Source organism: Passer montanus, unplaced genomic scaffold, assembly GCF_014805655.1.
Source record: "Passer montanus isolate IOZ18808 unplaced genomic scaffold, ASM1480565v1 scaffold9, whole genome shotgun sequence".
In the NCBI taxonomy this organism is placed as follows: Eukaryota; Metazoa; Chordata; class Aves; order Passeriformes; family Passeridae; genus Passer; species Passer montanus.
Window position 1 is genome coordinate 16149501 of NW_024374367.1, and position 20451 is coordinate 16169951.

General features: G+C 49.3%; 1 long non-coding RNA gene across 2 annotated transcripts in view; it reads left to right on the forward strand.

Moving 5' to 3' along the window:
• Positions 1–5724: 5724 nt before the first annotated feature.
• The window catches only part of LOC120495648, a 32233-nt gene continuing 17506 nt past the window's right edge, over positions 5725–20451 (forward strand). The window contains exon 1 of one of the 2 annotated variants that reach the window (XR_005626103.1): positions 5725–5976. This is a non-coding gene — a long non-coding RNA (uncharacterized LOC120495648). The remainder of the gene's footprint in view (positions 5977–20451) is intronic. The other variant, XR_005626102.1, reaches the window with a different exon arrangement.

Below are 20451 nucleotides of genomic sequence, written 5' to 3' on the forward strand. Positions count from 1 at the left end.
TTAGGAAGCTGCTTTAGTAGGCTGCCTTGTAGTTTTGAGGCTTCATAAGGAAAGGTTGTGGATATTCTAGCCTTGATTTTATAAATTGCTTTTTAGCACTGTTTACAGGGGAATCCTCTGTGTGCTGGGAATCCTCTGTGTGCTGGGAATCCTCTGTGTGCTGGGAATCCTCTGTGTGCTGGGAATCCTCTGTGTGCTGGGTATTCTGTGTGCTGGAAATTCTGTGTGCTGGGTGCTCTGCTGGACTGATTCAATGGGCCCTCAGTGGGGAGAAGGTTCCCCTTTCCCAGCACTTTTTGAGTTGTTTTTATCAGCTTTCAGAGAGAACCTTGGTGAAAATCTCTTGAATCTTCCCCTGGCTGGGAAACAAACAAGCTTATATTTAGAATGCATGTTGAGGGTGAAAGGAGGGGAGGTTCAGAATGAGCATTTTGGCCCAGGCTGTGTGTGGGAAGGGCCATGTGTGCATGGGGAGGAGTGACAGAGCTCCTCAGCCAGCTGTGCTTTCCAGGCCAACTTTGGAAAGTCTCCCAAGCAAACTTGTTTATCCCATGCCATTGTATTTCTCTTTCAATGTGCACTGGAGGTGACGTCAGGTATACATCAAGTAAATGGCTCAGGAGAAGGGAGCTGTCAGGCAGCCATAAATTACAGAGAGTTATGGTCGAGTTTATGGTTCTTCAACTCTTAATACACCTTGCAGCTTTAGCATAGCACTTGAGCTCACAGTGAGACAACAGTTGACAGGATTATATTTTATTTTAAGAAGTTTATATTTTAAGAAGCCCATTTGCTGCTTTCTTTTTCTCCTACTTCAGTTTTTGTCTTGGAAACAAATGATTATGGAACTTGGGCTTCCTTGTCACTGTCTGAAGTGCCCCCTCAGGTCAGTTGGTTTTTTTTCCTTCCCTCTTTCCCTGCACATTTAGGAGCACCTGGTCCAGAAGATGAAGTGGGGTTTGTGGTGCTGGGGCTGGGCTTTGCCTCTCCCTGGTACCTGCAGGGCCAGGATGGGGAAGGAAGGCATGGAACAACTCAGAACTGAGGTGAAATGTGTGTCCTGTGGCATCTCCAGGGATAAATGTAAATACTTAAATGGCCTCATGATCTATTAAAAAATAAATGTCTAGAAATACCTTCAGTTTTTATACATGCACGGATGGAGGGAGGTGGTTCTGCCCCTCTGCTGGCTCCAAGGGCTGCTGCACTTTCCTGGGGAGCAGGACAGCCTTGTTGCAGGTGTCCCCTCTGTGCTGGGACAGGTGTGCAGGGCTGCTGGGCAGGGATGGCTGCAGCCCACACTGTCCCCTGGCAGGCAGGCGTTTGGCACTCTGCTCTCATGGCAGGCTCCAGCTTCATTTTCCTGAGCTTTCAGCCACTTCTGACTCACTGGGACATCCTGAGCAGCACAAAACCGACTGGAAAAAGGACAAAGCCCAAGGACTGTGTGGTTATTTACCCCAGTTTGTGCCAGGGGCCCTGAAGGAATTCAGCTTTCCTTCAGCCAGGCCAGCTTCTTGTCCTGGCACAGGTGAGAGAGGGCAAAGCTGGGCTGGAACTGTGCTGAGGGATGTGCTGGGCACTAGGTGACCCCTGGGGACACAATTCAGCCACTTGTGGCTCCTGGGAGCATGCTGAGCTGGTGTGAGCAGCTCTGCCCGAGCTTGCTGGTAGATCTGCCAGAGCCAGCAAAGCCTCTTTGCTGCTGCCTTTCTGTTCTGGAGCTCTGCTCCTCGCTGCCAAGGATTGCAGAACTAGTTTTGAGCCATAACAATATCCTGTAGAACAGCAGGCTCTTGGGGGAGAAAACAACATTTAAAATTAAAAAAGAAATGGTATTCAAATAGAACTGTTTATGGTTCTCACATTTATTTTTAGCAGAGCAAAAGGAAAACCCCATGAATTCACCTTTCTGTGTGCTCCTGCAAATTGGAACGCCCTGTGCCTTGTTTATTTGCAATTCTCCCTGCATTTTTTTGCAGGGTAAATCAGCTTGGATGAAAGCAGAGCCAGCCTCGTTCCTGCCAAACCCTCGGGGACCTGGGGACGATGAAACCCAGCTGGATCCTGCAGGATGGGCAGAGCCCAGAGGCAGAACCCTGTTCCTGCAGTGCAGCCCAGCCCGGGTGGGTCTGACACTGCTGTGGGTGAGCTCTGGGCTGGGAACAGACCCGAATGTGTCCTCAGCACGCAGGGCTGGTCCTGTTTCCCTGTCCTGGACAGTCCTGGGAGTGCTGCAGCAGGATTTGGGAGTGAGGTGGGGCTGCTGCTGCAGGGCTGGGGGGGTCACTCCTGCTCAGCCACCTCCAGAGTGCTGCCAGAGCCCCCTGCCCAGCTCTGGGGTGCTGGGGCTGCCCCTGCCAGCATTAGATAGAAGGTCCTGGCCCCTTGCACAGCTCCTGGCCCTGCCAGAGGGCTCTGAGCAGGCGGGTGACCCTGGGCTGTCCCTGCCAGAGGGCTCTGAGCAGGCAGGTGACCCTGGGCTGGCCCTGCCAGTCCTGCCAGAGGGCTCTGAGCAGGCAGGGTGACCCTGGGCTGTCCCTGCCAGCCCTGCCAGAGGGCTCTGAGCAGGCAGGTGACCCTGGGCTGGCCCTGCCAGAGGGCTCTGAGCAGGCAGGTGACCCTGGGCTGGCCTTGCAGGGTCGCTGAGCCTTGCCCCCAGTCCCCTTGCCCTCCCTTTGTGCTGTGCATGACCTGCAGGCAGTTCCCCAGCAATGCAGCTGCAGCAGGTCCCCGGTGATCCTGAGCAGGGCTCTGATGAAAGCAGGGTGGGTGCAGGAGCAGAGAGCTCCTGATCGTTGCTGTTGGGTTGCCTGGTGACTTTGGCACCGAGGGATGCTGCAGTTCCCAAACGCAGTGCTCCACAAGGGGATCAGTAGCCAGCAATGAGCAGGGGATGTGTTGGAGGCCTGTCGCTGCAGCTGCGTGCTTTCTGCACTGCCTGGTGTGTTAATTACCCCATTTTTATCTGGTCTGGCTAATGCCATTCGAAAAAATGAGATCCTGTGAGGGGAGAAGAGCCTGAGAGCAGAGAGTGAGACATGGCCATTGAATGGCACAGCTCATCAGAGGGGAATGGTTTTGTTTGGTGCCTGGCCATGGTAACAATGCTTCCCTGGGTGGGAGAAGCAGGAGCTGCTCCTTTACCCCGTGTTTGCTGCCAGCCCCGAGTCTGAGGGAGGAGCTGAGCCCTTCCCAGCGTTGCTTTGCTGTTGGGTACAAATAAAATCTGAATTAACAGCAGAGCCTTCCCCACCAGCTCCCGTTTGTGAGGCTGCCTTTGGAACCTCCACGGTAAATCAGTAATTGTGTGTTGGGAGGTGGCAGAGACGAGTTCATGTACATTTGTTACACAGAGAGACCTCTCCAGGTGCTCCTGTGCTCTGCCATTACTGTAATACATGGTTTATTTTACCAGCTTGTGTATCTCACTGAGAAATGGAGCTATCAATTTATGTAGGCATTGTAGTCCTCTTTCCATTCCTGTAATAGCTGCTGTATTTCAGCCATTTATGTACTGCACTAAACTCTTTATTTTTGTTCAGCAAACATTTTTGCCTTAAAACACAAGTTGCAGCTGATACAGTTATAGAAATGCCCCATTCTCCAGGAACTTCTTGGAGTAAAAAGCTCATTTTAGCGTGGGTTTTTGAAATCATCTCTAAAGGCAATTAAAAAAACAAACCCTAAAATTCTATGGAGCTCTGAGTGCCCACAGTGGGGGTTAAAGTGATTTTTAGCCGAGCTTGGTTTTTTTTCTGATCTAGGGGTATAAGTGGCTGATTTTCTGTCGGTTCAGGTCTGGTACTGGTGGGTCTGAAGTACCCAAGGCCCTTTGGGATGTTCAGCCCTGGTGCCCCTTAGATTGATCCCATTTCTCCCCTTGAATTTTTCCATTAAAATTTTTCCAGGCCCATCCCAGCACGATTCTGGGACTTGTCTCATTCCTGAGACAGGCACACTTGTAGAAAAGTCTCCAGAAACTGAGCTAAAGACGTACAAACCTAAGGTCAAAAGGATTTCTGTGGAAGAGCGGGATGTTTGAGTCCTTAAAGAGAGCCCTGAGAAAAGCTGGTGTGCCCAAACTTCCTTTGTTGTCTGTCTAGACTCGCAGCCCTCAGGATGTTTTTGTTTCTGCGGCTCTGAATTATGAATGGCCTTCACTTTTTCTACCTTACACTTCAACAAAAGAGCAGGAGGCACAAAGCAGGGGAAGAGTAATCCCGGTGGGAATGGGTAGAAATCTCTGTGTGACAGCCCAGGACATTTCTATTGTCCCTGCTGAGTTATTTCTGAGACAAAGCTCAGCTGCAGGCAGGGAGGGCAGGCTGCCCAGACCCCTCTGGGTGCATCCCTTCCCTCCAGCAGCACCCACTCCGTGTCCTGGGACACCTGGAGAGGGTGTCCCAGTGCCCCTGCCCGGGTCAGCGTGGGGAACATCCCTGCTCACTGCTGCCCTGCATGGGCACCGAGCTCCTGGAGCAGGCAGGAGCTGAGCCAGGAGCTGACCCAGGAGCTGACCCAGGACCTGAGCCAGGAGCTGACCTAGGAGCTCACCCAGGAGCTGATCCAGGTCCAGTCTCCACTCTGGAGACAAGGCTGGCATGTGGGCACTGCCCAGTGCTCTGCACCAGCTGATGCTCCACCAACGCCAGGACTCCCCCAGGTCTGCCAGCTCTGATTAACCTCCTGTCTCCTCCTTTAATCTCCCCTGGACAGATTTGGGATAAAAGATGTGCTTAAGATCAAAGGAAGAGCAGCAGCACACAAAGGCATTAAAGCTCGCAGAGCTCAGCAAGAGCAGTTCTTTAATCCCAGCCAGAGCAATTCCCCGGTGGGAACGTGCCCAGCGTGGGACATTTCTGCTCCAGAGCAGCCTGGGGCTCACCCCAGCCCCTCCTGAGGAGCTGGCCAAGCTGGCTGGAGCACCACAGCCTCTCACTTGGGGCAGGCTGGCTTTGGCTGCCAGGGAAGTGCAGTGCCAGTGCCATGGCAGGAATGAGAAGCAATTCCCAGGGACTCTCCTTGGAGGCTGCAGCTCCATCCCAGCTGAGCAGGGCTGTGCTGGCAGAGCCCTTCCCTCCATGGAGCACTCTGCCTTGCCCTTCTGGAATTCTCTGTCTGCAATTGCTGCTGCTGCTTCCCTTTTGGATGAGCCCAGAGTTTCTGGGGTGCTCTGCTCACCACAGTTGTGGGTTTGGGGTTTTGCCCTTTCCCAGTAAACCCCTGCAGCACAGGGATCCCCTTTGTCTCATCAGCTGTTCAAGAAGGAGGTGTGCTCCTTGGAAACGGGGAATGTGGAGGTGTTGGTGTTGGAACTGGGGCTGGAGATGGATCCCAGTGTCCCCCAGGAGCCAGAGCTGTGTCAGACACAGCTGTCCAAAAATCCCCAGAATTTCAGGAGCTGGGAGAGGCTTGGAACAATCCCCAGGAGCCAGAGCTGTGTCAGACACAGCTGTCCCAAAACCTCTGGAGCCACAGGAGCTGGGAGAGGTTTGGAACAATTCCCATGAGCTGTATCAGACAGAGCTGTCCAAAAATCCCTGGAACTTCAGGAGCTGGGAGAGGCTTGGAACAGTCGCCGTGGTACCCCCATGGGCTCAGGGTTTACCTGCAGCTGGGGGTGTCACACCCAGGGAAGTGGGGCAGTCTCTTACACCAATATTTATCTGGAGCAATAGATCCCTTCAGGAATGTGTGTAACTCAGAGCTGCCCAACTTGCCGAGCTGAGGGTTCCAAAAGCTTCAAAATCTCCTTATAAATACTGGGGTTTTCCTGCACATTTAACTGATTTTTTTTTTTCTTTGAAATTAGGGCATGTTCACCAGGCCATGCACAAAACAAGTATGAAAATGATGGATATTTCAAATGAAAATACAAGGAGTGTTGCCTCAGGGTGGAAGTGGTGCCCTGAATGCTGTTTTGGACAGTTCCTGCTCGCTCTCCATGGAGGATTTTGGCTGCTGTGCTGAAGAGTAAGTGGAGCTGCTTTGCCACTTCATTCCAAGTTTTAATATGGCAATGGAAAAATGTTTTGAATGATCACATTCTCTGATGGGGTCTTTACTTCATTTGTGTTGTTAACCAACATTAAAATCTGCATTTTTATGCTGGCAAAGTCGCCACAGGTAAAACTTTGCCGTACAACATATGGAATGTATATTTTAATAATTCAGTGTAATTGTGATGGAAAAGAAATCATTGGTGTTGGTATTTGAGCCTTAATGAATATTGTGGTGCCTTTAATCACCTTGATCTCATTGGCATTTCAGCAGAGCTGGGTCTAGAAGAGGTGATTATAATATTTTAATATTACCATCAAATATTCATGAAGAAACAGCAGTTGGTTCTCCCATATTACAACTTTGCTATTGTTTTAGTACTTACTCCATTGTTCTGGAGGTGCTTGGACTCATGATCTTAAAGGTTTTTCCTAATCTGAATAGTTCCATGATTCATTACACCTTCCAAAGCATTGCCCTGGTCCCTTCACTCAGTTCTAACAGTCCCAGTGACATCTGTGAGTGAAGTTAATTTATATTTGAGTGTGGAGTCAAGGAGCAATCAAGCAGATCCTAAATAGTGAACAATCACTCAAGAAATAGTCATGGTTAAATATAAAAAAATAAATATCTGGTTGTTCTGATCTTATTCTCAGATGGCAAGCAATTGTTCTTTATGGCTCATAAAACAAATGTGGCTCAGAAAACCTCCAGCACTTGGTATAAAAATAAATATATTTTACTGATTAACCAAATTAAATTATAATTTGATTATTTTGGACTTTTTGTGCTGTACTCCAGGTGTAAAACTAGGAGCTCCTTAGTTTACATTCATACCTCTGCCATCATCTCTTGCCTTCTGAGATGATTTTGTTGTTCAGAATGGCTCCAATCAGTTCCTGATTTTACTGTCAGCCTGAAAAGAGCATATCTGAACTTAAAAAAATAAAAGAGATGAGGGGGGGAAAAGAAGAAATAGGTTCAAAAATAGATTCCTGCAGAGAGTATAATCAGGAGTAATTTTCTCTTTGCAGAAATACTGCAAAACAAACTGTGCTTGTTCTAAAGCAAGGGAAATATTGGAAGATCACTCTCTAGTGGTAGCAGCCAAATAGGTTTTTGAAAGTGCAGCGAGTCCACAGCAATTTTACATCTAATTCTGTGCTCTCCTCATAACAACTGACTGTTTGTTTTGCCCATATTTTCAGCCTGGCTCGCAGGAGGCGTTTTCCCTGGCACAGGAGTGGCACTGAGGTGCCTGCAGAGGAGGGGAGGGCTCCAGGGGCAGGTTTGATCCCCAGGGCCAGCCCAGCTCCTGGGGAGCATCTGACACCCTGGGCAGGAGCTCTCTGGGGGGGCAGGCTCACAGAACATCAAGGAGATGCTCTGAGCCTTTCCTTTGAAGCTGCTGCTCTCAGGTTTCGTGTTATTAATTCATTATATTGCTCGTTAATGACACGATCCAGCGCGGATGTTGTGCGGTGGGGGTCCTGAGCAGGCTCTTGTGGTGTGTCTGCTGTCAGCCTGGGGGTCAGCACTCCATCCCTTCCAAGCTGGCATTCCTGATTTCAGCCAGCCCAAGCCCAGGAACCTCCAGGCAGAGGTGACTTGAGCCAAGTTTGTGGTGCCAGGCTGCCTCCTCCAATAAACCTCAGGGTTTATTGCTGTGTTTGGCCTGTGAGCTCTGCCTGGGTGGACAATGTTGGTCTCTGGCAGTGAAACTGAGAAAAGATCTTTTCTGACACTGCCCAGCCCATACCTAACATTGCTAGTGGAAATTTAAAGGAAATCATCCAGGATTCCCAGTGCAGTGAGAGATCTGCAGGAAACTCTGGCCACAGTCAGGCTGGGATGCCACGAGAGCTGGAGCTGCAAGACAAAACCTGTTTGCTAAGCACAGAAGGATTTTTCCCAGGTATAAATTCTGAATTTAAACTGTAATATTTAAACCAGGTTAGTCCTGGTGAGGAGCAGTTTAGTCTGGGAGGAGATGTAGATTGAGCTAAAAGTTACTGCATTCATCAAACCAGCTCCAGCAGACTTGTTCTTAAAGGCACCCAATATAATTTTCAGAAGTGTTTTTCTAATCATATCAACAGGATAAATGCTTGGGCACTTCTCAAAATACCACTGGGAAATTCAGGAAACATTTCAAGTGTCTGGAGCATGGATAGCTGTGTTTTCATGGCCATTAATACTCAATTTCATACCACAGGAGCTGCTGGCACTGCTAATTTGTCACAATGTCACATTCTTGTTGTATCTGGAATATTTAAGGTTTGTGCCAGTGTCATTGTGGGCACCTCAGTTTGCAACCTCATTTCAGATTCCCTTTGTCCACTGGCTGCCAGTGAAGCATCTGCTGCTCATCTGAAATGATTTAGTCACTTAATCACCCTGGAGCATTGATCTGTCCATAACCTTCTGCAGAATAAAGATTTAATGTCAGTCTTGGAGGCTGCAGCAGATACCTCCAGTCTGGGCTTGCTGCAGTTCAGCTAAGCTGTTAACACATTTTTATCTTTTGAGAGTACTTTTTGAATAAGAAAAGCAAGCAAAGAAATCTTTTACCTCAGTTATCTTAACAAGTGTTTAACTTGCTGCTGAATCCTTCAATAAAAAAGGAGTCAAATATGATGTAGAGGACGCTGGTCTGCTTTTAGGACCTAAAGGTGGGTAAGGCAAGCTGGTGAGGCACCCAGAGCAGACGTGACCCTTTGTGGCCAGCGAGGAGCTGAGGTGACAGCATTCCCCCCTGCCTCCTTCCCTGGAGCTGCTGCAGCTTTGGGGTCAGGACGGGGCCCAGCTCTGGGACAGAAGGGTTTTGTGGAGGGCTGCAGCTCATCCCTGGCGCCTGGGGCTCACTCCTGAAGGCTCTGCAGCCACCTGCATTCATCTCTGCCTCTGCATGAGGTTTGGGTGGCAGAATTGCTCTGCTGCCCTGGAATTGAGTTAACGTGGCAGCCAGCTGCGTTGTTACTGCCTGAATACCATTCATTTTGATGTGACATATTTCTTGCTAATGGGAACATTCATATTATCAGTGTTTTCAAAAGGCTGCAGGAAGGAAAAAGCTCTGCCACAACACTATCAATATTCCCAGGGCAGGCAGTGCAGGAGGGAGCGCTCTGCCTCCTGGAGCCCTGCCTTTATTGATTGCTAGAGGTCTTAAAAACATTTTCACCTTCTTTCTGCACCCTTTTTCCTGTCAGAGGCTGCAAGTGAAGGGGGAAATTAACATAAACAGGTAAAATAAATGGGAAAGCAACATATTTCTGTGAGGAATCCTGAGGTACCTGCTCTGTTTGGGCAAAGGGAGCACTGTGATAGGAGCAGCTCAAAAGGGAAGTGGAGTTTAAAGCAGACTAAGGAATGCTGGACATGGAGTTACTTGGATTTGAAATGGGTTGAAATCCTGCTTTTCATTGATTTTTGTGAGCTGGGAAAAACTGACAGAGGTTTTGGTGTGGGACCAGGTAAGGTGGTCATGGGGATGGGGTGGTTTTTGAGGAATGGGTGAGCTGCCCCCACATCAGCTGAATCTGATTTCCCAGCTCTGGATTAGCTCTGTTTAAAGTCAGGTAATAACAAAGTAGGAAACAGGTAAAATGAAGGGGGAAGGTGACTTTGGAGCAGTGTGAGAACAGCTCTTTCTGTGCTTCCTTCAAAGGGAGTGCTGTGTTTGGGAGAACGAAGATTATGAAAAGAAAACAGATTTTAAAAAACACCTAGAAATCCCAAGAGGCTAGGAGACGGATTTTGAAATTATTTTTATTATTTTTCCCTATTTATAAAATTGGTGGTGACTGATTTCTGGATTCATAATGATATTAGAAAATAAATGAACAGACTTTCTCTGCCCAGTGCATTTTAACTTTGCAGGCACTGCCAAAGTTCCGAATTGAGGCTGAATTGAGACCCAACTTCCCTGAAATAAGCCATGACAAAAGTTAACAGGATCCAGGCACTCTGATATGAAATACCTCATCTGGGCTGATCTCACAGAGCTGAGGCAGGGAGTAATTCAGTCCTGTGGGTGAGTTTGGTCAGAGATCTCGCTGTTATTTCAGCCTGTTATTTCTGCCTCAGCTTTTCACATTTGCAATTACTCTGTGGCAGTGAGAGAGGCAGGCTGCTGGAAGGGAGCAGCCCCTGGCTGATGCTGAGCTGCAATCCCAATCTCAGCTCTCCCTGCCCTGGGAATGAAAGGGCCACGTGGAATCTGAGCACTTCGTGTCACGCTGCTGCAGAGGATTGGTGTTTTGTGAAAGGAAAAGCCATTTCTCAGCAGAATTAAAGCTAATGTGTGACTCCAGAAAAGCCCTGTGAAGCTCTGCGTTGTGATTTGCTTTCAGGATGAGATTTTCTAGTAAACACCAGCAGATGTAGAATGAAAAGCCCTTCAGATGGGCACCTCCACAAGTGTCAGGAGCCATCAGGCAGGTCTGGAAGTGCTGAAAAAGCCCCCAGAGCTTGCAGTAGATCAGCCCCCTCAGGCTGAGGGTGCCCTGGCTGCCTCTGCCTTGAGCTGAGCATCTTCAAATGCTTTATCAAAAAACAAAAAAACATCTTAAATGCTTTATCAAATCCTGCTCCACACAGGAGATACTGTGTGGCTGGAAGTTCCTGTGTCAGAAAAGAGAATCCTGGAATGCCCAGGGATGACTCTCAGCAGTTCAGCCACAAATGTGTTTAGAATGGCCAGACCCCCCTGCAGCAGGGCCAGCACTTTCCCAACATCACCCGATTATTTCCTGACCTTTGGCAGCCCCTGCACTGCTCTGCTGTGACAACATTTTATAGACTCAGCTTTGCAGGAGGCACTGAGAGGAGAGAACACTGAGTGGGCTCTGATGGAGCTTTCAGACCCATGCAGGATGTGCCAGGTGGGCGCCTTGTGGGATGGGGTTTGGGGTGTGGGGCTGCCCTTCCTCCCTGCTCCTGGGGGTTATCCTGCCTTGCTTTGTGGGGATTTGGTTTGGGATTTGGGGCTGCCCTTCCCTCCCTGCTCCTGGGGGTTATCCTGCCTTTTAAAGCCTGCTGCTCCCACACATGGAATGGCAGCACTCCTGGTACCTGTTGTGCAAACCATCTAAGGATCAGAATTTACCCTTGGATTTTTAATCCAGTGACAGCTTATCTAACTTTGTTTTCATTAAGTAACATGATGCTGTGAAGTGCCTGGGAATATTATTTTTGAGAGACTGCAGGTTAATTATTGAAAACTTGAAAAAGGAAATATTAAGCCAATTATTAAATTAGAGTTGATTATTAATCCCGGAGAGATAATTACCAAGGCCTGAGGCAATTTGTCTTCTGTTTGAAATAGATTTTTCCTTGATTAAGTTGTATTTGTCACTTAGTCCCATGGTTATTTCTGCAAAGGACTTTATTATCCTGCAAAGTAGAAAACACTTCTCTGAAGTTGACCCCAAATAATTGGGAAACTTTTGAGCTGAATTCTGTGCAAGGGCACACCAGCATTGGGGAATAATCTGTCCTTGCTCCCCTCAAAGGCAAACTGCTTCTGAGTGAGTAGGATTTCTACCACAGCATCAAAAAAGAGCAATTTATAGCTGTAAAAATGCATAAAATGTGAGTTTTGTTTCAGAAACCCACAGGTAATGCTGAGCATTAAATGCACATCTTGTAGTGTAATCAAATGATTGTAGTGAGACTTAAAAACTGCAATAGTGAAAGACAAGATAAGTGATGTTTGCTCTGAGGCACCATTAAAATTCTGCGCTTGAGGAAAGCAGAGGCTGAAGGCATTTTAACCCTTCAGCCCAAGAGCTGAGAATCCCAGGCCATCAAATGGATCTGAGTGCATTATTCTGGATTCTGTGTTGGTTGCCCTGTGGCACGTTAAATACAAGGGGTCTGGGAATGTTCCAAGTGTTTGTGCTTAAACCCGAGTTTAAATCACTTGTGGAACAGCTTTTCTGGGTATCTGAGCCATAAATCTCAATTTAATTGCTGTGGAGAGGATGGAGGAGCACTTTGGAGTGAAGTGGTTCCAGGAGGGCAGAGCCTGTGGGTTCCTGGCAGATTTTCTGAGCTGTGGCAGCCCCTGGCTTTGGAGGAGGACTACACAGGACACTGAGGGTGTTTTCTCTTTCATATTTCTCTAGCAAGGTGAAAATGTACCCATGTTTTCCCTAAAGATGAGGCTTTCAGTGCATCCAGCACAGAGAGGATGAATGTTCTCTGCTTTCCTGGAAGAATCAGCTTGACAGAAGAATCCTGATTCTTGTGCTCAGTCACTTTTCATCCTGGAATTCAAAGAGCATTATTCATAACCCCCTTCTGGAAATTCACCACAAAAAGGCCTCATTTTCTCCTCAGCTTAATTTTATTTTGCTCTGTGTACAGGAAGAGTGAGGATGCTCAGTGTCCATTGTGTCCTGTCCCTCCCCAAATCTGGGAGGAGAAATATTCCTGTAACAAATCCAGGCTCCTCTCCACGGACAGCATTTGTGAGGAGGTGCTGCAGTGCAGAAATGGGCTGCCAAGAAGGCTCAGATGGACAGGCTAGAGGAAAAAAAGGAAAATATTTTACTAAAGAAGTCAGAATGCTGTTTGTAAGGATTCTGGTCTGACTTTACCCTCCTGTGTTGGCAGGGAGCAGCATTCCTGCCACCAGGAGCAAGAGGAGAACACTCCAGGCTGTGCCAGGGGAGAGTCAGGCTGGACAGCAGCAGGAATTCCTCCATGGAAAGGGTGCTCGGGCCTTGGCACTGCCCAGGAGGTGTCCCAGGAATTCCTGGAGGTGGCACTCAGGGGTCTGGGCTGGGGACAAGGTGGGGATTTGCATAGATTGGGCTCAGTGGGCTGGGAGGGCTTTTCCAGCCTCAGTGGCCCTGGAATGCTGGGATTTCTGAATTTAATAAAAATCCCAACACAGAGCTCACCTTCCATTCAAGGACGTCTGGCACTCAGGGCAGGGTGCCCTGGGCTCCTCTGTGCTGTGGTCGATTCACCTGTGTTTGCTGTGGGGGATGGCAGCCCCAGACCCCTCTTCCATGATGGACAGTCGTGGATCAGGGACTGTTAGGAGTTTCCATGATGGGACAGCCATGGATTAGGGGTTTCCACAATGGAACAGTCATGGATCAGGGACTGTTAGGAATTTCCATGATGGGACAGCCATGGATTGGGGACTGTTAGGGATGAGCCATGGATTAGGGGTTTCCACAATGGAACAGTCATGGATCAGGGGCTGTTAGGGGTGTCCATGATGGGACAGCCATGGATTGGGGACTGTTAGGGGTGTCCATGATGGACAGTCGTGGATCAGGGACTGTAAGGGATGTCCATGATGGAACAGCCATGGATTAGGGATGTCCATGATGGAACAGCCATGGATCAGGGACTGTTAGGGATGTCCATGATGGAACAGCCATGGATTAGGGACTGTTAGGGATGCCCATGATGGGACAGTCATGGATCAGGGACCTCTCAGAGGTCATTTGGAGCACAGTTTACCCGACCTTTGCATTTACTGCGGCGCTGCTCCTCCACTCCAAGGCAATTCCACACTTGGCATTCCCACAGACAGCAAGCAGGCCTGAACTTATTAAACCTCCCCCCAGCTGTGGGAGGGAGGCAAATATTTATTGTCTCATTTCATGGCTAAGGCAACACGAGCTGAGACAGCCTAATGAAAAATGATGAGCAAACCTGCCGTGGTGCCCGGCCAAAATCCGGCCGAGCCAAGGACTGGCAAGGCTCCCACTGAGCCCGGACTGTGCAGAGTCAGAGCTCTGAAAGAGCTTGCTCTCCTCAGGAGATTCTCTTTACGTGTTTTAAGTCCTCCCTGCATGGGTCCCAAACAAGATTTGTAGAACAAAATAACAATTTTTTTTGTCATTTACAGGCTTTGAAAACCTGCTGTCGATTTTTTTTTTCCTTTGCTATTTCATTCTGCTTGAGTAAGGATTTTATATCTTGGCTCTTCCTGAGATGTGAGTACACCTGACAGTCTGAGTCCATCCCTGGAGGAGGGGTTGTGCTGCCCTGTGAGGCTGGGCACGACAGGAGCAGCTTGTGCCACCCGACAGGAGGAGCAGCAGGGCAGAGCGGGGTGGGAGCTGGCAGCCTGTCCCCTGGGATGGCAGCAGTGCTGCTGTTAGTGAAGCTGCAGAGCTGCTCGGAAGGAAGAGCAGAGCTTTGTTCAGCAGCAGTTGTGGCCCCAGGGACACTTGGTGCTTTCCTGGGGAGAGCACAGCAAGCCCAAATTGCTGCCGAGCTCCCGTGGGACGGAGCTGCGGGAATGGGCTGTGCTCCGGCTGCTCCAGCTCCTGAAAAATCACACCACGAGCAGCCAGGCTGGGCAAACAAATAGGATATTAGAGAGTTTATTCCTGTGTGCTGCTTCCACCCCATTTGTCAGCATTTCATCCCACCTGCTGCTGGAAAGGATTCTGCTGCTCCGAGATGCCTGCGAGGCGTTGTTGGCATCTCGTACTACACGAGAATATCAATATCTGCTTTGAATAACCTCGATGTATTTTAAACAAGACATTTCCAAATGGTTGCTCTGTAGCTGTGCGGGAGCTCTGTGGAGCTCCAATTAAGAGTCTGTCAGCATTTGCAATGTGATCCATTGTGAAAATTTATTCTGGGTAGAAATTTGGCATGTAGTAACCCAGACCTGGAATTCTCCTTTCTCCTTTCTTTGCTGTTCCACTGGTTTTCTTCCTCTTCTGTGTTGGAAAACAATACCTGATGCTGTAAGTGATAAATAATGGAGATAAAAAATTGCTCTGCATGAGAGGCCAGAGCCAGGCAAAGGAATGGCTGTTCCAGGGGTGATCACAGCTCCCCGACTCCAGCAGTGAGGCAGAATGGGAAGGAGCTGTTCGAGCAGAAAAGCTTCTTGTGAAGTAACAAATAATGGCTTTAAGCTGAAGGAGGGTAGATTTAGATGGGATTTTGGGCAGGAATTGTTCCCTGGCAGGGTGGGCAGGCCTGGCACAGGTGCCCAGAGCAGCTGGGGCTGCCCCTGGATCCCTGGCAGTGCCCAAGGCCAGGCTGGGCACTGGGGCTGGAGCACCTGGGGCAGTGGGAGGTGTCCCTGCCATGGCAGGGGTGGCACTGGGTGGGATTTAGGGTCCTCCCAACCCAAGGTAGAGAGTGATTCCATGTTTCTGAGTTAGAACATCACAGTTTGAGGCCTGGAGGCTCCTGCAGCTGAAGTGGAGCAGCAGAGGTGCTGCAGGATTTCTCCTGTGATGATCAGATTGTGTGAGTGGGACAGACCTGATGGGAAATTCACTCGGTGAAGTGCAGCTGGAGCTGGATCCCCAGCCCTGTCGGGTGCTGTGCCAGGCTGTGCTGCTTCCCCTGGGGGCACTGAGTGCTGGGCATCATCCCAGCTCTGCACTGAGCCATGAGCTCTTGTTAAAAACCTAAAAACTGGAGCTGGTCTCACTTGAAGTTGTGAACTCGTCCTTCAGGGTGCCCATGTGCTGCTCCCCTGGGGGTGTCTGGCTGCAGAGGAGGTTGGGTGCCAGTGCCAGCATTTTTGGATGGTTGAGTGGCCTCCAAGCTGCTTTGTGTGAAGACTCTGCCAAGTCCATTATCCACCTTGGATGGCAGTTTGCACACTGCAGCCACCCGTTATCCCAAGATGTTGCTGCTGGTTTTTTCCAGGTTCTCACCACTGGTGAGCATTTAGAGAACATCTGCAAACAGCAGGAGGGGCTGGCACAGTGTGCTCCCCTGGCAGATGGCATCTGGAACCCTGGGACATTGGCACAGGGGAGCTGAGCCCCTGGACAGCATCCAGACAGGGGAGCTGGGAGAGATCACCTCCAAAATTCAGCCAGAAAGGAAATCCTGAGGAGAGCTGGCCTGCAGCAGGGTAGGATAAACATATTTCAAATAAATGAGGTCTTTTTCTGCAGCAGCAGGGAAATGGAAAGGTGTTGGAGCGAGGGAGGGCAGCTGCACGTGGAGCTGCTGCACTGGGTCTCCTCGTGGCCTCCAGTGCATCTGCAGTAAATGTTTGATCTGAGCTGTCAGAGGAGTGCTGTGAATCTTATTATGCACCTCAGAACCGGGCTCGGCTCCGAAATTTGCAGTGAAGAGTCCCTGATTTCCTCCACATTCCAAAATTAATTTGATTGCACGCTGCGCTTTTAGATGCGGTAGATCTGTGTGGTTGTGGGAATAATTCTGTAGCAGAAAATGGAATGGGCATGAAATGGAAAACTGGTGTTGAAAAAACCCAGTGCACTCCTTTACAGCCCAAATTCTGTTTGCTGCAGCCATGGGGGTGTGGAGACCAATGGACACTGACCTCAGTAAACACCAGGGCTGGTGAGGTCTGCTTTTAACTTCTCATAATTTAAATAGTAGTTAATGTTTCTTACCAAAATGATAACAGCTGTGGAGGGGTGTCATATTCAGGCTTTTTCAGGTGTTCATTAATATATCTGAAGTCTCTCTTCTTGTCTCAGCCCCTTCCCTTCTGTCCTTGGCTGGGTGCTTTGGAGGATACCCTGAGATGTGCAAGGGGTGCCCAGCACCCTGCCTGGGTGCTTTGGAGGATACCCTGAGATGTGCAAGGGGTGCCCAGCACCCTGCCTGGGTGCTTTGGAGAGCTGTGATTTATGGCTGTTGACAGTGAAGGCTTTGCCCCAGCAGAGACCTGAGTCAGGCAGGCAGCTCCTCCTTTCTGTGGCTCTCCATCTGAGCTGAGCAAAATGCTGAGAGAAGCAGCTGTGTGCTGGCTGGGCTGCCAGGCCTGGCTGGTCCCAGCTGGGCTCTGCACAGGGGCTGCTGCTGCTCTCACACTGCCTTGGGAGCTGGGAAAGAACTCCTTTGTGTTTTTCTTCCTGCCGTCCTTGGTCTGGTGTTTGTTCTGTGAGGTAAATGGATCAGGAGCCTGCTGTCTGCCATGGCTGAAAATCCAGTTTAATTTCTGCTCCCTCAAGGTAACGACACAGGTTTTAGAAATCTATTTTGTACAAGGGAGCTCTGAATCCTGTGGCTGTTTTCTCTGAGGTTTGTCGTGCTGAAAGCTGCCATGGCACCATAGGGTCCATGTGGGGACAATTGCCATCCTGTGCTTTGGGAGCAGGGCAGGTACAGTGATGGCACAGCTCAGAGCTGAGCTGCTGCAGGGCTGGGCTGATCTTGGGGGGCAATTCCTCCTAGAGCTCTTCTACTCTGCAATTCTGCTCTTATGAAACCAAAAATCCTCATAAAATAACTTTTAGTCATTTCTCTGTGGGGAAAATGTACAGCAGCAGGTGGTCACAGAGAACGGAGTTAAATATCATGGATTGTGCAGAGAAGACAATGAGATTTTAATGTTGTTTCCTGGTTATTATTTTTGTGATTTAGATTTCAGATTGGATAAAGGAAAATTGTGGAGGAAGAGAAGGATGCAGGCCTCCAAGGATGTGGTAAACATCTAGAAGAATTTATTGTATCTAATGATTTGAAAATTATTTCATGCACTAAAAAGGCAAAGGAAAAACAAGTTAGAGACAAAGCCAATAGAGCATTTACTACAGAAATCCTTGTGTAATGTATCCACAGGCACAAGTTTCAATGACTTAAAGGAGGAAAAGAATTCACAGGTGAGCTGCACCTGAGCACCTCTGATTAAGTGAAGGCAGAGGATGGAATCCTGTCCAATCCAATCTGCCTTCATGCCAGCTGGAGTATCCCTGGTGGCATCCCCTGGGGAAAGCACATCCCAGTGCTGCCTTTGGCACTCAGCAGGGTTCAGAGGTGTGCCCTGCAGGGTTCAGAGGTGTGCCCTGCCCAGTTCAGAGGCGTGCCCTGCCCAGTTCAGAGGTGTGCCCTGCAGGGTTCAGAGGTGTGCCCTGCCCAGTTCAGAGGTGTGCCCTGCCCAGTTCAGAGGTGTGCCCTGCCCAGTTCAGAGGCGTGCCCTGCCCAGTTCAGAGGTTTGCTGTGCTGTAGCTCAGCACAGTCTCTGCCCCAGCAGTGTCCGTGGGCAGGGCTGTGTGCAGGGAGGTGAATCCTCCTCCTCGTGTTTGTCTGATCTCTTCCTCAGCAGAGGTGACACCTGTGAAGGGCCCTTGTCCAGCATCCCAACCCAGCCCTTGCAGAAGGACAGGCAGGAAGCAGAGGGGTGCAGGGCAGGGAGCAGGGCCAGGCTCCAGCTGGATGCTGAGGGTGTCCAGCAGCTTGGCTCTGCTCAGCCTGCCAGCATCTGCAGCACTTGAGTTTTCATCAACTTCTGTTAAGTACTCCTAGCTTAGACAGTTTCTGGGGAGAAGCCATTTGGACAGCAGTGTTCTGGAAGCAGAAGTTTGCAGTTCTCATCCCTGGAAGATGATGTTGGGAATGCCCAAAGCCAGCTCATTAAATATTCCTGTTACTGATGGGCCCTCAGGGGCCTGTTCTTTATAAGCAGTTGGTGGTTCCCAAAATTAGCTGGAAGGCTTGGCCAAGTTTGATTGCTTGGCTTTGAGGATGTTTAGATCAGACTGATGCCCTTTAGTTGCAATCCAGTGTTTCTGATTTCTCTTGGATTCTCATTTATTTCCTCTGATTAATTTGTTTCAGGAGGTGCAGCCAGCATCCCTGCGAGCCTGGGCTGCCACAGGCTCTGTGTGTGTCAGCCCTGCACTCATGGCTGGGTGCACTTCACCACAGATAACCCCAGACTGCTCTGGGGGGGAAGGACATGGAGGTTCTATCCCCTCCCACTGCCCCAGGTGCTCCAGCCCCAGTGCCCAGCCTGGCCCTGGGCACTGCCAGGATCCAGGGGCAGCCCCAGCTGCTCTGGGCACCTGTGCCAGGGCTGCCCTCCCTACAGGGAACAATTCATTTAATTAATCCAATCTGAACTTACTCTTTCCATTTAAAGCCACAAAACCCTTTTTTAAATTTTGTTTCTGATGCCATGTTTCAAAGGGTAATCTAAAGCAGCAAAGGTTTGTCGTTTGCATTTTGAATATTTGCAGGAGTGCTTGTTTTCCCAGAACACTGGAAGCAGCACAGGTGCCTGAGGAGAGCAGAGAAAGCCTCGGTGAGTGCAGTTAGTCCAAGGAGAAGAAGAAACTGTTGCTTCTGCACAATTCCATTATTCACTGCTGAATTATACTTCATTATGAGAGGCTGCCCAGCACCCCTGGGGCTGCAGTGGTATTATCAGCTTCAAGGAACTCCAGCAATAACAGCTTACCTTACATTTATGGAACGCTTTTCATTTGCAAATGCTTTGCAAACAGCAGCTCCTCTCCTCCCGACATCTGGAACGCAGATAAAGGTTATTGGATCTATAAAGCAGCAAAGAAAGAGGGAAATGTTGAGCTTTATTTAATATGAAACACAATGTGCACAATCTCAGATCTGCTGGTATTTCTCAGAGCTATTCATGTCCGAGATCAGGTTTTGTGTCACAGTGGCAGGCTGAGATCAATGGTGATACAACAGCAGAGCCCCAGAAGTGCCAAGTGTCTGTGGAATCACGTGGAATCTCTCCCACCAGTGCACAAATCCCTTTGAAAAAGGAGATGTAACCATTGCAGCAGTTGTTAAAAATGCATGTGCAGCCTTCACAGGAGGCACACTCCATCTGGAATGGCAGAGCAAACTGGTGGCACTGGGCAGGGCAGTGCTTGCACGTGCAGCTGTGAATTCAGCTCGAGCTCAAAACTCCTGGGCCCCTCTTTCCCTCTCAGAGGAGCTGAGTGAGCCCTGGGGAGCTGCTGCCATCCCAAGGAGCAGGTCAGGAGCTCCCTGGTGACTGAAGGGCCGTGCCTCACTCCCTGCCCTGCAGTCCTGTCCCATCCATTTCCCTGAGCAAACTCTGCTGGGGAGGCTGGGCTGGGTCACTGAGCTCTGCAACTGCAAAGCTCCGAGCAGCAAAATAATTGCAACTGCTCTGCAAAGCTCTGAGCAATAAAATAATTGCAACTGCTCTGCAACTGCAAAGGTCTGAGCAATAAAATAATTGCAACTGCTCTGCAACTTTAAAGCTCTGAGCAATAAAATAATTGCAACTGCTCTGCAACTGCAAAGGTCTGAGCAGTAAAATAATTGCAACTGTTCTGCAACTGCAAAGGTCTGAGCAATAAAATAATTGCAGCTGCTCTGCAACTGCAAAGCTGTGAGCAGTAAAATGCCTAAAGCACTTGCTGAGGGCACAGCAGGGCTCAGGGCCGGGGTGCCCATGCCCAGCCACATTTTTGAGCAGCTCCCACAGTGAGGGGAGGAGGTTTTAATCAAGTGAAATTCCAAGATATTGCAAATGAATAATGTCCCTATTTCATGAGCTGGCTTCCAGGCACTTGGGCATTTCTGTATGATGAAAAAGACACCTTTGTGATATAGATATTTGTGTGTATGGGTGCAGTGTGCCTGTCACAAGGTCCTGTAGTGACAGGACAAAGGGGAGTGACCTGGAGCTGATGGAGGCACACATTTAGGTTTTGTTGTCTTTTCTGGCTCGCTGGGAGTTGG